The sequence below is a fragment of the Lissotriton vulgaris genome, chromosome 2_1 (genome assembly GCF_964263255.1).
Source record: "Lissotriton vulgaris chromosome 2_1, aLisVul1.2, whole genome shotgun sequence".
NCBI classification, from domain to species: domain Eukaryota; kingdom Metazoa; phylum Chordata; class Amphibia; order Caudata; family Salamandridae; genus Lissotriton; species Lissotriton vulgaris.
This window is the reverse complement of record NC_141687.1, coordinates 1,590,433,582-1,590,450,369: the sequence shown is the minus strand read 5'-3', so window position 1 is coordinate 1,590,450,369 and position 16,788 is coordinate 1,590,433,582.

Here is a 16,788-nt window from a genome sequence, read left to right as displayed (position 1 = left end):
ATAATGACTCTGACATACTAGCTAGTCAGTAAGGAGATTGGGGGTTCAACTGCTGTTATGACTGAGGTAACTAACTGCGCGTATTATCACCAATGCCCTATTTCTTGTCCATAGTTCTGTATGTGCAGAATAGTCTCTGTAACAGTAGAAGTATGTCCTCCTATACAATCAAAAAGTAAGCAAGTATCTTATTCTTGGTGGCCATTGACATTTTATTGTTGGGAATTGTCAAAGCATAAATATTAAGAAGACTTCAATAGACATTATGGACAACCCAGAGGACTGCCCTCCGTGCCTAGAGCCAATGCTGAATATGAGTTTTGTTTAACACCTTTTGCCAACTGTGCAAGCTTAGCTAGCTACACAGGCAGACTAATAGAATAGTAGTAGCACAGAGAGTCATAGTAGAGGCAGGATAAGAATTTAGAAACAGTCTACAAGAAGATCAAAGACGATTTAGGAAAAAATAGAATTGTGATGAACGTTTGGATTAAATAGGTGCTGTAAAAGTTAGGGAAGTATAATAATTAATATTAACAGGAAAACTTACTGTGGCCAGCAGAAGAGCCCTTGGCGGACTGATCCTGGCCTTCCTGCTCAGCCGGCGCCGCCACTGCCACCTCTGTCCTCTTGCCCCTGGGAGGAGCTGATGTACATGAAAGAAAGACGCAAACATGGATGAACGAAATCAAACATTTCAAAAAACAATAACAAATTATTTCGGGGAAATAAACAACGATTGCACTAAATTTATTGACCTATCTGATGTGGTCTACTAGGATATATATTTGCGGGATTCACTGACCGTCTACTTGGAAAGTTATGTAACTCACTATAAATCAACTACAAAAAGGTTCTACTAGACCTGGCAGCACTCAGCAGCGTGCAAAGTGACATACACAGTCCGTCATGATTGCAGACCACTAAAAAATTTCCTAATAAATAAGAAGTCATATTATACTCAACCTATCAATACACCACCACTATCTCTTCTTAGTGGCAGGAGTACAAAGGAAGGACTTCAGAGAACAAAGAGAAACTGTGTATAAAAAGGGGGACCCAGGAGAGGAACCAGAGAGACTGAGGAGAGACTATCCCTAAGCATGAGGGATTGGTCTGCTGTGGTTGCCTGCCTGCCAAAGAGAGAAGAAAGGACTTTGTGCTACTTTCATTCAACTTTTGAAGGATCTCCAAGGGCTTGAGATAGAGCTGGCCTCCTGCTGAAGTCTCAGGGACAACAGACTTCACCAACCAGATCCCCAAGAGTTCTTTGGAAGAGCATGCAGTTGTGTAGGGCTTTCTGAGGGACTGCATGTCGCAATGAGCTGGAAGTGTGACTCACGAAGAAGAAGCATGTCGCCGCCGCAGCCGCTATTGTCACATTGTCGGAGAAGAGGATCGACGTTGCATCAGCGGCTGCATCAACGGAGAATCGTGTTGTCGCCGCTGCAGCTGTCACATCACATCGCCGAAGTGCCTCACATCGCCGGAGAAGAGGATTGACGTTGCATCAGACACCGCCACATCACTGGGAAGCGGATCACAGGGCCTGTCATGGCTCAGAAGAATCGTTGAGTAACCACACGGCCGGCTGGCGTGCACGCATCGTGTTGAATCCAGAAGAAGACGCCTTTTTTATTTCATTGCACCAGATCTGCATCGCATCATGGTGCTGCTGGTCGCATTGCCAAAGAAGCGCAGTAAGAATCCGAGACATCATCTCCCCATGCCAAGAAGAACCGACGCATCCCCTGCGCATCAGTAGGGACCTGACGCATCGCCATTCTTGCTTGTAAGGAAACGACGCCTCACCTTCTCTTCAACACTTTCGTTGTATAGCGTTACGCATCGAAAGGTATTTTGAACTCAAAGTGTTGAATTTGACATCTTAAGAGAACTGAGCTAATTCTACCATTTTTAAGTACAGTATTGTGGATTTTTGTCTTTTGTGGTCTTGTGTTAAGTCTATATAAAAATACTTAATTTTATACTACAGTTTGTGTGGTGTCCATCTGTAGTGTTGTCACTGGGTTACTGTATGTGTTCACAAATGCTTTAAAAACTGCCTCTGAGATAAGCATGTCTACTCGTGCCAAGCTACCAAGGCGCTGAGCAGGGGTTATTTTAGGAGTACACCCCCTTACCCTGACTAGACGCAATGGTCTCTATTTGGTCAAAGGTACCCAGCTCTCCCAACTAGAGACCCCCCAAATCTAACATAATACACATATGTAATAATACGACCTGGCAAAGCAAGTATCGCGACCTAGGGTTTATCACCTGGCATCCTGGGTTACTGTATGTGTTCACAAATGCTTTAAAAACTGCCTCTGAGATAAGCATGTCTACTCGTGCCAAGCTACCAAGGCGCTGAGCAGGGGTTATTTTAGGAGTACACCCCCTTACCCTGACTAGACGCAATGGTCTCTATTTGGTCAAAGGTACCCAGCTCTCCCAACTAGAGACCCCCAAATCTAACATAATACACATATGTAATAATACGACCTGGCAAAGCAAGTATCGCGACCTAGGGTTTATCACCTGGCATCCTTTCCTGATCCCATCTTTTAATCACATCCTATGTCCTGCCCAACTCTGCGATATGATCTTGAGTATGAACCTGTCTTGAAACATCCACCGGAACGAGAAGACCTCAAAACCTTTCAATATCAGCAAGGGTCATTACCTTAGAAGAAGCACTTTAACAATGTTTTGGAGCACACACGCACTTCTATGATCAAATTACAGTTGTAGAACATGCATTAGACAATAATCAGTTGGGCTCTTGTTGTTCTCCTCTTTTAATGTCATCAGACTACAAACCCTTATGCCAACGCGTTTCATTGTGGTAGGGATAACCTATGGCTTCCACAGGGCTGGAAATAATACAATGTGCGCATTTGTAATCACATTCTTTGGCGCATTACATGAATGCCATAGAGCCCACATTTTTGACAGCCTTGAGCAAAAGGACTATTCAAGCCTGCAGCATGTGCAACATGTTTCTACACAAGCCCAAATACAAGTAGAAGTTTCTTTATTGCTCGTTGATGTAGTTAAAATTGCATTCAATACACAGCATAAAGTAGATTATTCCGCTTATCCCTTTCATCCAATTCACTGTGATATTGTGACCACATTATTAAGTCCCCTGGCTGAAACCAAAGTGTATTTATGTCTATGTAACCCATGTGAAAGAATATACATATAAAACCACGTCTTTCGACGCAGGTACCTTAAAGTTTCTCAAATGTGTTCCTGTCAAACCAAGTAAAATGACAGTTTCTCATTATTTCAAATTATGCGAGGCAAAGATCCATCCATGCATTTTATTAGATCATTAACTACGATATTTCTTCAATGACTCTTACCTCATTAAAGGCATAACTCCATATTATACCCATTTCTTTCTTCCTAAAATTCTGTTAAGTTCTGCAATCTAATTAAGTTCCAAATCTAAATAAACATATAACGCTCCGTTCAATATGTCATGTCACAAACCCCCACTACAAAATCAAATCAATAAGAATCTCATCCTGCCCTTCCCTTCCCTTCCAAATGTAAAGTTATGGCATAACTTGATCCCAAGTCAGCTATATCCGTGTATCATCAGCCAGATTTATGTATTCTCAAATTTGCTTGTATATAATGTTCAACTCCTGAAACATAAACCCATAAATGACAATTCTTCAAGCTGCCCTCGCTGGTTAAAGTATAAAACAATACATTGTCAATCGAGTCGGGAGTGTCCCTACCGGGTAATTTTCAACTCCCTGTCTATTCTGGGATATTGCAATCTGCCGCCTGCCAATGTGGAAATTCAATTTTTCCCGAGCTTTGGTGGGAAGAATAAATATTAAAAAATGAGTTACCCCTCGAGCACCAAATAATTTATTCTTACGCAAAAGTAAAGAGCAAAAATTCAAGACCTTCTGTACCTTAATCCTTCGTATCTCCACACCCGAGTACAGGCGAAGACCTGCTGGCTTCTGGGTTTGCGACAAAGTAGTCTATGTCCGAAACTAAAGGCGGACTCTTCTGTTCCCTGTGTTTTTACAGTGCCATCTTAAAATGGTTTTTAATGCATTCATGGAATTTGGAATTTGGAGTGGTATTTATAAAGCGCAAGCGGTCGCTCCGGAAGGAGCATCATGGCGCTATAGGTCCTGATTCCAGTCATAGAGTGGATAGGGGGAGGCTAAATGGCAGCTTTGGACCAATCGTCAGGGAGCGTGAAGATCCAGGTTTTGAGCAGCTTCCGGAATGGTTTCTCAGATGTTTGAAGCCTGAGATGCCTTGGCATACTATTCCAGGCTTTTATGGCTAAGTTGCTTAAAGTTTTGCCGCCTTTGGATTTCAGGTTGAATTTAGACAAGGTCATGAGGTTGTCTTGTGCAGATCTTAAGGATCGGCACGGAGTGTAATGGTAATCTGTAAATATTTTGTTTGCACCAATAACGATTCCGATTTATTCCTCATTCAAAAATAAATCCTTTGAATATCTAACTATCTAATAGCAATAATTCTAGCTAGCCGTAATTGTAAGTTGATTCCAAATCACTTCGACCAGTCACATATCGTCTGTGACAAGATCGAGAACAGGCGCCATCTGTCAATGTTCAGTTATTTACGTCCATTGGCCATAGCTTTACCCAGCATACCGCCTCATGTTTTCTTTCAGCTGCCAGTTTTTCGAAAATTTAAACTGCATCTTCTGAGTAGACCGTGCATCGATTATACAATACAACCATACTCTATTCCTCTGCTAGAATTCTTTATTGGTGATGCTCAATGCTTCCCAAATTATTAATATTTACAACAAGGGGTGGTGAGGGACAGAGTCTCTGAATTAAGCAGAAAGCTCTCACCCAGTCAAGAGATCAGGGCTAGATCCAACACCGTTTTTTAGCTCACTGCACCATCCCAGTTTCAGAACCTGGCTGTATGCAAATTAGTCTGTTCCTGTCCCAGTGCATGATGGGAACAGGGCAAACCAAACTACAAAAGCCAATTCTTACACTGGGAAGGAAACAAGCTCCCGGGGACCGGTTTCTGGCATTACAGCCGTCTTCGGCCCGGTTTGCTTGAATCCTGATGGTGCAATGAGCAAGGGTCTCACATCTGAGAATACCCTTCCACGCTTAGGGTGGACAAAAATATTTACAACAAGGGGTGGTGAGGGACAGAGTCTCTGAATTAAGCAGAAAGCTCTCACCCAGTCAAGAGATCAGGGCTAGATCCAACACCGTTTTTTAGCTCACTGCACCATCCCAGTTTCAGAACCTGGCTGTATGCAAATTAGTCTGTTCCTGTCCCAGTGCATGATGGGAACAGGGCAAACCAAACTACAAAAGCCAACTCTTAAACTGGGAAGGAAACAAGCTCCCGGGGACCGGTTTCTGGCATTACAGCCGTCTTCGGCCCGGTTTGCTTGAATCCTGATGGTGCAATGAGCAAGGGTCTCACATCTGAGAATACCCTTCCACGCTTAGGGTGGACAAAAATATTTACAACAAGGGGTGGGACAGAGTCTCTGAATTAAGCAGAAAGCTCTCACCCAGTCAAGAGATCAGGGCTAGATCCAACACCGTTTTTTAGCTCACTGCACCATCCCAGTTTCAGAACCTGGCTGTATGCAAATTAGTCTGTTCCTGTCCCAGTGCATGATGGGAACAGGGCAAACCAAACTACAAAAGCCAATTCTTACACTGGGAAGGAAACAAGCTCCCGGGGACCGGTTTCTGGCATTACAGCCGTCTTCGGCCCGGTTTGCTTGAATCCTGATGGTGCAATGAGCAAGGGTCTCACATCTGAGAATACCCTTCCACGCTTAGGGTGGACAAAAATATTTACAACAAGGGGTGGTGAGGGACAGAGTCTCTGAATTAAGCAGAAAGCTCTCACCCAGTCAAGAGATCAGGGCTAGATCCAACACCGTTTTTTAGCTCACTGCACCATCCCAGTTTCAGAACCTGGCTGTATGCAAATTAGTCTGTTCCTGTCCCAGTGCATGATGGGAACAGGGCAAACCAAACTACAAAAGCCAATTCTTACACTGGGAAGGAAAAAAGCTCCCGGGGACCGGTTTCTGGCATTACAGCCGTCTTCGGCCCGGTTTGCTTGAATCCTGATGGTGCAATGAGCAAGGGTCTCACATCTGAGAATACCCTTCCACGCTTAGGGTGGACAAAAATATTTACAACAAGGGGTGGTGAGGGACAGAGTCTCTGAATTAAGCAGAAAGCTCTCACCCAGTCAAGAGATCAGGGCTAGATCCAACACCGTTTTTTAGCTCACTGCACCATCCCAGTTTCAGAACCTGGCTGTATGCAAATTAGTCTGTTCCTGTCCCAGTGCATGATGGGAACAGGGCAAACCAAACTACAAAAGCCAATTCTTACACTGGGAAGGAAACAAGCTCCCGGGGACCGGTTTCTGGCATTACAGCCGTCTTCGGCCCGGTTTGCTTGAATCCTGATGGTGCAATGAGCAAGGGTCTCACATCTGAGAATACCCTTCCACGCTTAGGGTGGACAAAAATATTTACAACAAGGGGTGGTGAGGGACAGAGTCTCTGAATTAAGCAGAAAGCTCTCACCCAGTCAAGAGATCAGGGCTAGATCCAACACCGTTTTTTAGCTCACTGCACCATCCCAGTTTCAGAACCTGGCTGTATGCAAATTAGTCTGTTCCTGTCCCAGTGCATTATGGGAACAGGGCAAACCAAACTACAAAAGCCAATTCTTACACTGGGAAGGAAACAAGCTCCCGGGGACCGGTTTCTGGCATTACAGCCGTCTTCGGCCCGGTTTGCTTGAATCCTGATGGTGCAATGAGCAAGGGTCTCACATCTGAGAATACCCTTCCACGCTTAGGGTGGACAAAAATATTTACAACAAGGGGTGGTGAGGGACAGAGTCTCTGAATTAAGCAGAAAGCTCTCACCCAGTCAAGAGATCAGGGCTAGATCCAACACCGTTTTTTAGCTCACTGCACCATCCCAGTTTCAGAACCTGGCTGTATGCAAATTAGTCTGTTCCTGTCCCAGTGCATGATGGGAACAGGGCAAACCAAACTACAAAAGCCAATTCTTACACTGGGAAGGAAACAAGCTCCCGGGGACCGGTTTCTGGCATTACAGCCGTCTTCGGCCCGGTTTGCTTGAATCCTGATGGTGCAATGAGCAAGGGTCTCACATCTGAGAATACCCTTCCACGCTTAGGGTGGACAAAAATATTTACAACAAGGGGTGGTGAGGGACAGAGTCTCTGAATTAAGCAGAAAGCTCTCACCCAGTCAAGAGATCAGGGCTAGATCCAACACCGTTTTTTAGCTCACTGCACCATCCCAGTTTCAGAACCTGGCTGTATGCAAATTAGTCTGTTCCTGTCCCAGTGCATGATGGGAACAGGGCAAACCAAACTACAAAAGCCAATTCTTACACTGGGAAGGAAACAAGCTCCCGGGGACCGGTTTCTGGCATTACAGCCGTCTTCGGCCCGGTTTGCTTGAATCCTGATGGTGCAATGAGCAAGGGTCTCACATCTGAGAATACCCTTCCACGCTTAGGGTGGACAAAAATATTTACAACAAGGGGTGGTGAGGGACAGAGTCTCTGAATTAAGCAGAAAGCTCTCACCCAGTCAAGAGATCAGGGCTAGATCCAACACCATTTTTTAGCTCACTGCACCATCCCAGTTTCAGAACCTGGCTGTATGCAAATTAGTCTGTTCCTGTCCCAGTGCATGATGGGAACAGGGCAAACCAAACTACAAAAGCCAATTCTTACACTGGGAAGGAAACAAGCTCCCGGGGACCGGTTTCTGGCATTACAGCCGTCTTCGGCCCGGTTTGCTTGAATCCTGATGGTGCAATGAGCAAGGGTCTCACATCTGAGAATACCCTTCCACGCTTAGGGTAGACAAAAATATTTACAACAAGGGGTGGTGAGGGACAGAGTCTCTGAATTAAGCAGAAAGCTCTCACCCAGTCAAGAGATCAGGGCTAGATCCAACACCGTTTTTTAGCTCACTGCACCATCCCAGTTTCAGAACCTGGCTGTATGCAAATTAGTCTGTTCCTGTCCCAGTGCATGATGGGAACAGGGCAAACCAAACTACAAAAGCCAATTCTTAAACTGGGAAGGAAACAAGCTCCCGGGTACCGGTTTCTGGCATTACAGCCGTCTTCGGCCCGGTTTGCTTGAATCCTGATGGTGCAATGAGCAAGGGTCTCACATCTGAGAATACCCTTCCACGCTTAGGGTGGACAAAAATATTTACAACAAGGGGTGGTGAGGGACAGAGTCTCTGAATTAAGCAGAAAGCTCTCACCCAGTCAAGAGATCAGGGCTAGATCCAACACCGTTTTTTAGCTCACTGCACCATCCCAGTTTCAGAACCTGGCTGTATGCAAATTAGTCTGTTCCTGTCCCAGTGCATGATGGGAACAGGGCAAACCAAACTACAAAAGCCAATTCTTACACTGGGAAGGAAACAAGCTCCCGGGGACCGGTTTCTGGCATTACAGCCGTCTTCGGCCCGGTTTGCTTGAATCCTGATGGTGCAATGAGCAAGGGTCTCACATCTGAGAATACCCTTCCACGCTTAGGGTGGGCAAAAATATTTACAACAAGGGGTGGTGAGGGACAGAGTCTCTGAATTAAGCAGAAAGCTCTCACCCAGTCAAGAGATCAGGGCTAGATCCAACACCGTTTTTTAGCTCACTGCACCATCCCAGTTTCAGAACCTGGCTGTATGCAAATTAGTCTGTTCCTGTCCCAGTGCATGATGGGAACAGGGCAAACCAAACTACAAAAGCCAATTCTTACACTGGGAAGGAAACAAGCTCCCGGGGACCGGTTTCTGGCATTACAGCCGTCTTCGGCCCGGTTTGCTTGAATCCTGATGGTGCAATGAGCAAGGGTCTCACATCTGAGAATACCCTTCCACGCTTAGGGTGGACAAAAATATTTACAACAAGGGGTGGTGAGGGACAGAGTCTCTGAATTAAGCAGAAAGCTCTCACCCAGTCAAGAGATCAGGGCTAGATCCAACACCGTTTTTTAGCTCACTGCACCAAATTATTAAGGCATCCATAAAGTAGCCCAAATTAGTAAGTACCCTGTAAATTCCATTCTCTCGAGGGTGAATTTCAGTGTCACTAAGAGCAATATGTAGTCCGTCCAGATTCAGTCTTCATAACTGGCCTGTATGGATTATCTGTATCTTAAGATTTAGTCACCCAAAAAATATTGTAGTTCCTGATCAAAATTCAGGCCGTCTTCTATGGCCCTCAAACGCATAATCTACCTTGCCTCTTGCCTATGCAGCTTAAGTTCTCTATTCCCACCTCATGGGTCTGCTTTGATATGCTCAATCCAAAAGAATCTAAAACTTTTGCTATCTTCTTGACTGCGCAGTTGTGTACGTGCTCTGCAATAGGGTACCTTATACATCATTCTGTTTGATTGCTCTTAAATGTTCACTCATACGTTCCTTTAGCATTTGTATTGTGCTTACTACATATATTTTGGTACATTTACATTCAATTATACAGATGACTTATGGAAAGGGGCGACCATTCGGTCCCCCCGCACGTATGGCAGAGTACCACGATCCCCCCGGGAAGCCATCTTGGGCGGGAGGCGAGTCTCGGCTGGTATGCCCGAAGCGGCGTAGCCAGGGCGCGCCTTTTTCCCGCCCTGGAGTGGGCTGGCCTAGACACGGACGCGGCCGGGCCACGCCCTCGGGGCAGGCCGGGGCGGGTTTACGCCCGCCCTGAAGACGGATATAAGGAGCAACAAGCCAAGGAAGCATCCTCTTGTTCCTGTGCTCTGAAAGCTGCACCACCTCGCTGCACGTGAGCTCGAGACGGAACGAAGAGCCAATTTTGAGCGTTGTAATTTTCTCGTTTGTTTTTCAGATACTCTGTCGTGAGAATGCCTAAGAAGGCGGGAAAGCGAATGACTACCGACCAGATGCTGCGTGTTCTCATGAAGGAGGTGACCGACTTAAAGAAGCGAATGGCGGAGAAAGACGAGGAAGGGGGGCCGAAACGTCCCCTGGCAGGAGCAGCTCCAGGAGGAAAAGGCAAGAGGCCTAGAAGGGCTGTACCTGGGGGAAGCAACCCGGTTCCCTGTACCCCGCTCGAAGCTCCCACTCCTGTGCCAGAGGAAGGGAACCCGATTCCAGTAGTGGTCACTCCTGTGTCCGGTGAAGATATGCCGCCCGAGCTGGCAGCTCAATTAGCAGCGTGGTTGGGTAAAGATAGCAAGGGCGCCACGGCTGACGACGCGCAGGTGTTGATGAGGCAGCTGCGGGAAACAAGGGAAGCGACGACGGCACCATCGCCATCAGCTTCAGTCGCAGAGACAGCTTCCGGTTCAGGTAAGCGGCCATTGCCGATTGCAAGGGATGAGTCGGCACCCTCTCGGCGGGAAAAATTGGGGCAACATGTCCCTCTGGCTATCAAAGAAAAAATATGGGCAGGGGAATATATAAACATCTTCTCGTTGCTTACCGACCATTATGAAATGGAACATGTTAAGAGCCAGAAAGAGCTCATGCATCCAAGTGTTTGGCGCGCAAAAATGGCCGCCTTTAAGGTAAATGAAAACATTGGTAATTGGGGCAAGGCATGGGGGGTTTTTACATCCATCTTGGGTGAACGTAGGCCCGAATTGCTGCACGAATTGCCGATTTATCAGTCACGGATCATGGGGTACTCTGTATCTCACGAGGGCAATCATTGGTTTTGTTACGACAATGTTTTCAGAAAAGCGAAAGAGCATGATAAAAACTTAACAAGGGATTGTTATGATTCTGTGTCCTGGTCCAAAATGGAGGATTCTGGTATGTTGAAGGTGCCATTGATAGGAAGTAACGTTGGTGAATCTTCCCGCCAATATGCGGGGACGCCCTTTCGATCAGTTACGAGTAACGACAATCACTCGAGGCCAGCCGGCAACGCAAACAAAAGGGGGGTTTGTTGGAACTTTAACAGAGGGAAATGTACTAGGCCCCAGGGGTCATGCAAATTTAGGCACGAATGTGGGGGGTGTGGGCAATCATCCCATCCTGAGTCCATGTGCAGAGCCAAAACGGGTGATAACGGGGGTAGAGGAGGCGCCAAACAGGTCTGACATAGTCCGAGGGGCGCCTTTACCTACCCCGATTGATACCATGGCGATGATTCCCTGGCTCAGCGAATACCCGGATCACGCTTCCGCTGGGGTGTTGCGTAACGGATTTTCATATGGTTTCCGCATCCCGGTGGGAGAGTTTCAGGGTAGGCCACTTTGTAAAAACCAGATATCGGTCTTACAGCATACGACCGTGGTACAAGAAAAGATCGGGAAGGAGGTGGCTCGCGGTCGAGTCGCCGGTCCATTTAATGTGCCACCAGTGGCTAACTTTGTTTGTTCCCCGTTAGGGGTGGTCCCCAAGAAGGACCCGGGGGAGTTTCGGCTGATACATAACTTATCAGCCCCACGTGGTCTTTCAGTGAACGATGCGATAGACCCGGAAGTGTGTTTGGTGCGGTACGCATCCTTCGATGAGGCCGTAGCCATTTTGAATCGCCTGGGGCCCGGTGCGCTGATGGCTAAATCTGATATCGAGTCAGCGTTCCGGTTGCTCCCGGTACACTCAGACGACCAGCGTCTTCTTGGTTTCATGTTCCAGGGTCACTATTACATGGATAGGTGTATGCCAATGGGGTGCTCTATATCTTGTGCTTATTTTGAAATGTTCAGTTGTTTCTTGCAGTGGGTCTTCACGAAGAAGACGGGGTTTCAACATGTGATGCATTATCTCGATGACTTTTTGTTTCTGGGGGCAGCCGGGGATCCGGAATGTGGACAGGCTTTGACCGAATTTTGTGTCTTGATGAAACAGTTTGGTGTGCCATAGGCACCAGGTAAGACAGTGGGTCCCTCGACTTGCCTCGAGTTTTTGGGGATCGAGCTCGACTCGGAAGATGGTTGTTTTCGTCTACCAGGGGACAAAGTGTTAAGATTCAGGGCATCCCTGCATATGTGTATAGGTAAATCTAAGGTTAGTTTGCATCAACTACAGCAATTGGTGGGACAGTTGAATTTTGCCCTAAGAGTTATACCGATGGCCCGCCCCTTTTCTCGCTCGATCGCTCAAGCCATGGTCGGCCTGAAGGAGGGTCATCATCGCACAAGGCTCTCGGCAGAGGTTCGCCAGGACATGCGCATTTGGTTGGCATTTCTGGCGGATTTCAATGGCCGAATTGTCTGGAACAAACCGGCCGTGTCCTCCGAGGAGCTGGGGCTGTGGACGGATTCAGCAGGGAGCATTGGTTTTGGCGCCATATTCGGCACTCAGTGGTCGGCACAAAAATGGCCGTCATGGTGGCATGAGAGTGGTCTGACAAGTAACATTGCTTTCCTTGAACTTTTTCCCATTCTGGTGGCCCTGAGAACTTGGCCCGAGGGTTTCAGAGATCACTCTGTGGTATTCTGGTCTGATAACATGACCGTGGTTGAGTGTATCAATAGCCAGGCAGCACGCTGCAAGTGGATTCTGAGATTGCTCAAGGAAATTGTGTTATTATGTATGCAATTGAATGTAGTATTTAAGGCAAGACATGTCCCGGGGGTGATGAACCAGGCGGCTGATGCGCTTTCTCGTTTTCGTATGCAGGCCTTCTGGGGTTTTCTGCCCACAGCGGACCCGGTGGCAGCACCCTTTCCCGAAGGTTTCTGGTCTCTCGGTGCCCCGAACTACAGAACCTCATGGGAGAGAGTTTAGCACCCAGGACAAGGAAGGCATATGAAGGGGCGTTCCGTTCCTATTGGGCCTTTTTGGGGGCAGCTAGAGGGGAGCTTTGGGGCCAGGAGGAGTTGGTAGTGAAATTCCTGCTGTCTTTACGTCATGCAGGCAAATCAGTGGCTACGGCCCAGAGGCATCGGGCCGCCATTTCCTTTGTGGCTAGGGCTCATGGGATCCAGGACCCGACAGCGTCTTTCGTTGTGCAGAAAGCGCTACGTGGGTGGCAACGCCTTGAGGGTCGCAGAGTAGATGATAGGCGCCCGATAGGTCTGGATAGGTTGGCTTTGTTGTTGTCTGTACTTCCTGCAACATGTTCATCCCAGTATGAAGCAGTATTATTCCGAGCTGCTTTTGTGCTAGCATTCCATGGGGCTATGCGGGTGAGCGAATTAGTGGCAAGGAACAAGCAGGATACCAGGGGGGGACTGTGCCGAGAACACGTCCAAGTCAGGGGGGAGACGATGACTGTCTCATTTGTCAAGTCCAAGACTGATCAGGGTTCAATGGGGGACTGCATAATGATACGCAGGATCCCCGGGTCCCCCATGTGCCCGGTGAGTTGTGTAGAGGAGTATTTAGCACAGAGGGTGGCATCATGGGGGGGGACCTTGTTGAGACACGCTGACGCCACCCCACTGACGAGGTTTCAGTTTCAGCGGGTGCTTGCGATGTCGATTACGGCTGCGGGCTTGAACCCGAGTGAGTTTGGGACCCATTCCTTTCGGATAGGGGCTGCTACAGAGGCTACGGCCAGGGGTCTGAATGTTGAACAAATTAAACGTGTGGGGCGTTGGTCCTCTAATTGTTATAAGAGGTATGTGCGGTTGCACATGTTGTGAAGCTGTAACGATGTACTCACGCTTCTTGTTTTTGTTTGGTTTCAGTTGCGCAAGCTTACGAGTCGGGGCGGACTATGCAGTCGACCCAGCACCGGGCCAGCGGTCATACTTCACCGACTGTGAGAAAGGAGGTGTGGGTCGTGGGCCACTCATACGTGAGGCGAGCCGCGGACGTATTCAAAGCAGGTGACATGAATCACGTGGCTGGGGAATACGGGTACAGTGTGTCCTTCTACGGAAAGGGCGGACTCTGTATTGACCAATTTCAATCATTTTTTGAGGGTTTGCTAGGGCGGACGAGGTCACCGCCGTCTATAGTCATAGTTCATCTTGGGGGCAATGATTTGGTCACCACTGGTAGACGACTTCTTCTTGAGGCGATGCTTTCCACTGTAAGTTGGTTAGCGAGGAGAGTTCCAGGGTGCACAATCGCATGGTCCCATATGATCCCACGAAAAGTATGGCGGGGGGCTAATTCTGTTTCTGCTCTGAATCACTCAGTAAGAAAAATTAATAACCAAGTGAGTAGATTGTTCCGTTCCAATACACTGCATTCTATTTCGCATGGTTGTATTACTGGTGACAGTATGTATATGGGGGATGGTGTTCATTTGTCCCGGGTGGGGAACGAGTTACTCATAGGTGACTTGATAGCTTGGCTAAAGACTTTAAGACATGACCTTTAGGTAGGAGTGTTGTGGGGGGTCCGGATAGCCGGTCAACTATCCGGCCTGTGGCGGTAAGGTCATGATCGGTGAGCACTAATTGAAAGATCCCTATGAGTGGGCGTCACCCATTACGGATGGGAGCGCTCGAAGGAGGTGGCCATTGGCCCCTCAACGGGGAAGGCGGTCCCTTCTAAGGATGGGACGCCGAAAGGAAAGGAAAGGCGGTCAAGGCCCCTTCCTGGGTAGGGGGGGCTACAGCCCCCTCCCAGAGAATTTCCCGGGGCCAGGACATCTGCGACGGCAGATGTGGTAAGTTGTGTGGGGTTTGGGGGGGGGTCTACGCTACCTTCTAGATTCCTCACACGAGTCCTTGGACGACCTTTAAGTGGCGTCGAGTTTATTGGGGCCCCCGTCAAGTCAAGGGAAATTGGTAGTTGCACTCGAGGTACACCTCTGTGCGGTCGCCCCTCACAAGTGAGGGGGATATTTCTGGTTAGGGATCTTGACACCGGTTACGACCTTGCCGTTGGCCCTTAAACGTTAGGATGTACAATTTCAAAATTTTAAGTTAGATGTTTTGCAGGATGTTAGTTCGGCTAGGAGAACCTTTGTATTAGAGAATATGTTAAGGTTAGCCAAACATCGCAATGTGGTAATGAAATTGTACATAATATGAAACTGTTATTTTAATGTTTTAATTTTGTTTCATATTTTAATAAATACGGCCGGGAGGGTCACTCCCTCCCGTTTTCCAAAAGTTCAGAACTGTTTCCGGTTTCCCATCCTTGGGGATTGTGTTGAGAGGGGGTGGCGGGTATCTCAGCCATATGGAAAGGGGCAACCATTCGGTCCCCCCGCACGTATGGCAGAGTACCACGATCCCCCCGGGAAGCCATCTTGGGCGGGAGGCGAGTCTCGGCTGGTATGCCCGAAGCGGCGTAGCCGGGGCGCGCCTTTTTCCCGCCCTGGAGTGGGCTGGCCTAGACACGGACGCGGCAGGGCCACGCCCTCGGGGCAGGCCGGGGCAGGTTTACGCCCGCCCTGAAGACGGATATAAGGAGCAACAAGCCAAGGAAGCATCCTCTTGTTCCTGTGCTCTGAAAGCTGCACCACCTCGCTGCACGTGAGCTCGAGACGGAACGAAGAGCCAATTTTGACCCACCCACCAGCCCCTGAAGACAGCAAGTAGTTTTGAATAAAGTTTGATGTGTTAATGCTTTTATTTACAGGTTGGATTATTATCGTGATAACCTTGAATATGCAATAAAGAAATGGTCTATTTGTGGTATGTTTTTCACATAAAGTAATTTTGCTCTAGTGTCGATCAGTAGCATGTTTTAATAAAATTGTGTTTTTTAAATGTCTTTTAAGTAATTTAGTCATTTAGTTTCGAACTCATTTAGTTTAGAACTGTCGTATTTATTTTGGTCGGGCGGTAAGGTCATGATCGGTGAGCACTAATTGAAAGATCCCTATGAGTGGGCGTCACCCATTACGGATGGGAGCGCTCGAAGGAGGTGGCCATTGGCCCCTCAACGGGGAAGGCGGTCCCTTCTAAGGATGGGACGCCGAAAGGAAAGGAAAGGCGGTCAAGGCCCCTTCCTGGGTAGGGGGGGCTACAGCCCCCTCCCGGAGAATTTCCCGGTGCCAGGACATCTGCGATGGCAGATGTGGTAAGTTGTGTGGGGTTTGGGGGGGGGGTCTACGCTACCTTCTAGATTCCTCACACGAGTCCTCGGATGACCTTTAAGTGGCGTCGAGTTTATTGGGGCCCCCGTCAAGTCAAGGGAAATTGGTAGTTGCACTCGAGGTACACCTCTGTGCGGTCGCCCCTCACAAGTGAGGGGGATATTTCTGGTTAGGGATCTTGACACCGGTTACGACCTTGCCGTTGGCCCTTAAACGTTAGGATGTACAATTTCAAAATTTTAAGTTAGATGTTTTGCAGGATGTTAGTTCGGCTAGGAGAACCTTTGTATTAGAGAATATGTTAAGGTTAGCCAAACATCGCAATGTGGTAATGAAATTGTACATAATATGAAACTGTTATTTTAATGTTTTAATTTTGTTTCATATTTTAATAAATACGGCCGGGAGGGTCACTCCCTCCCGTTTTCCAAAAGTTCTGAACTGTTTCCGGTTTCCCATCCTTGGGGATTGTGTTGAGAGGGGGTGGCGGGTATCTCAGCCATATTTGGTATTGCAAGTTATATTTGTTAGTGTGTCGTACACTTTACAATTGGTAATCTGAAATTGCTTGGTCTTATCCTTGGCGCACCTGCACATTCCACAATGCCCACACGTAACAAAAAAAATTGAATGCTGGTCCAACCAGGTCTCTGGCTGTTCCCTTTGTGGGTAGCTTGGGCTTAGCAATGATCCAAGGGTTCTGCCCCTGCGGAATGTGATTTGAGGTTGCTCACCAATATGGCTCTCTGGAGTTTTGTCCATTTTCAATATATGCCCGTGCTTACTCATGCT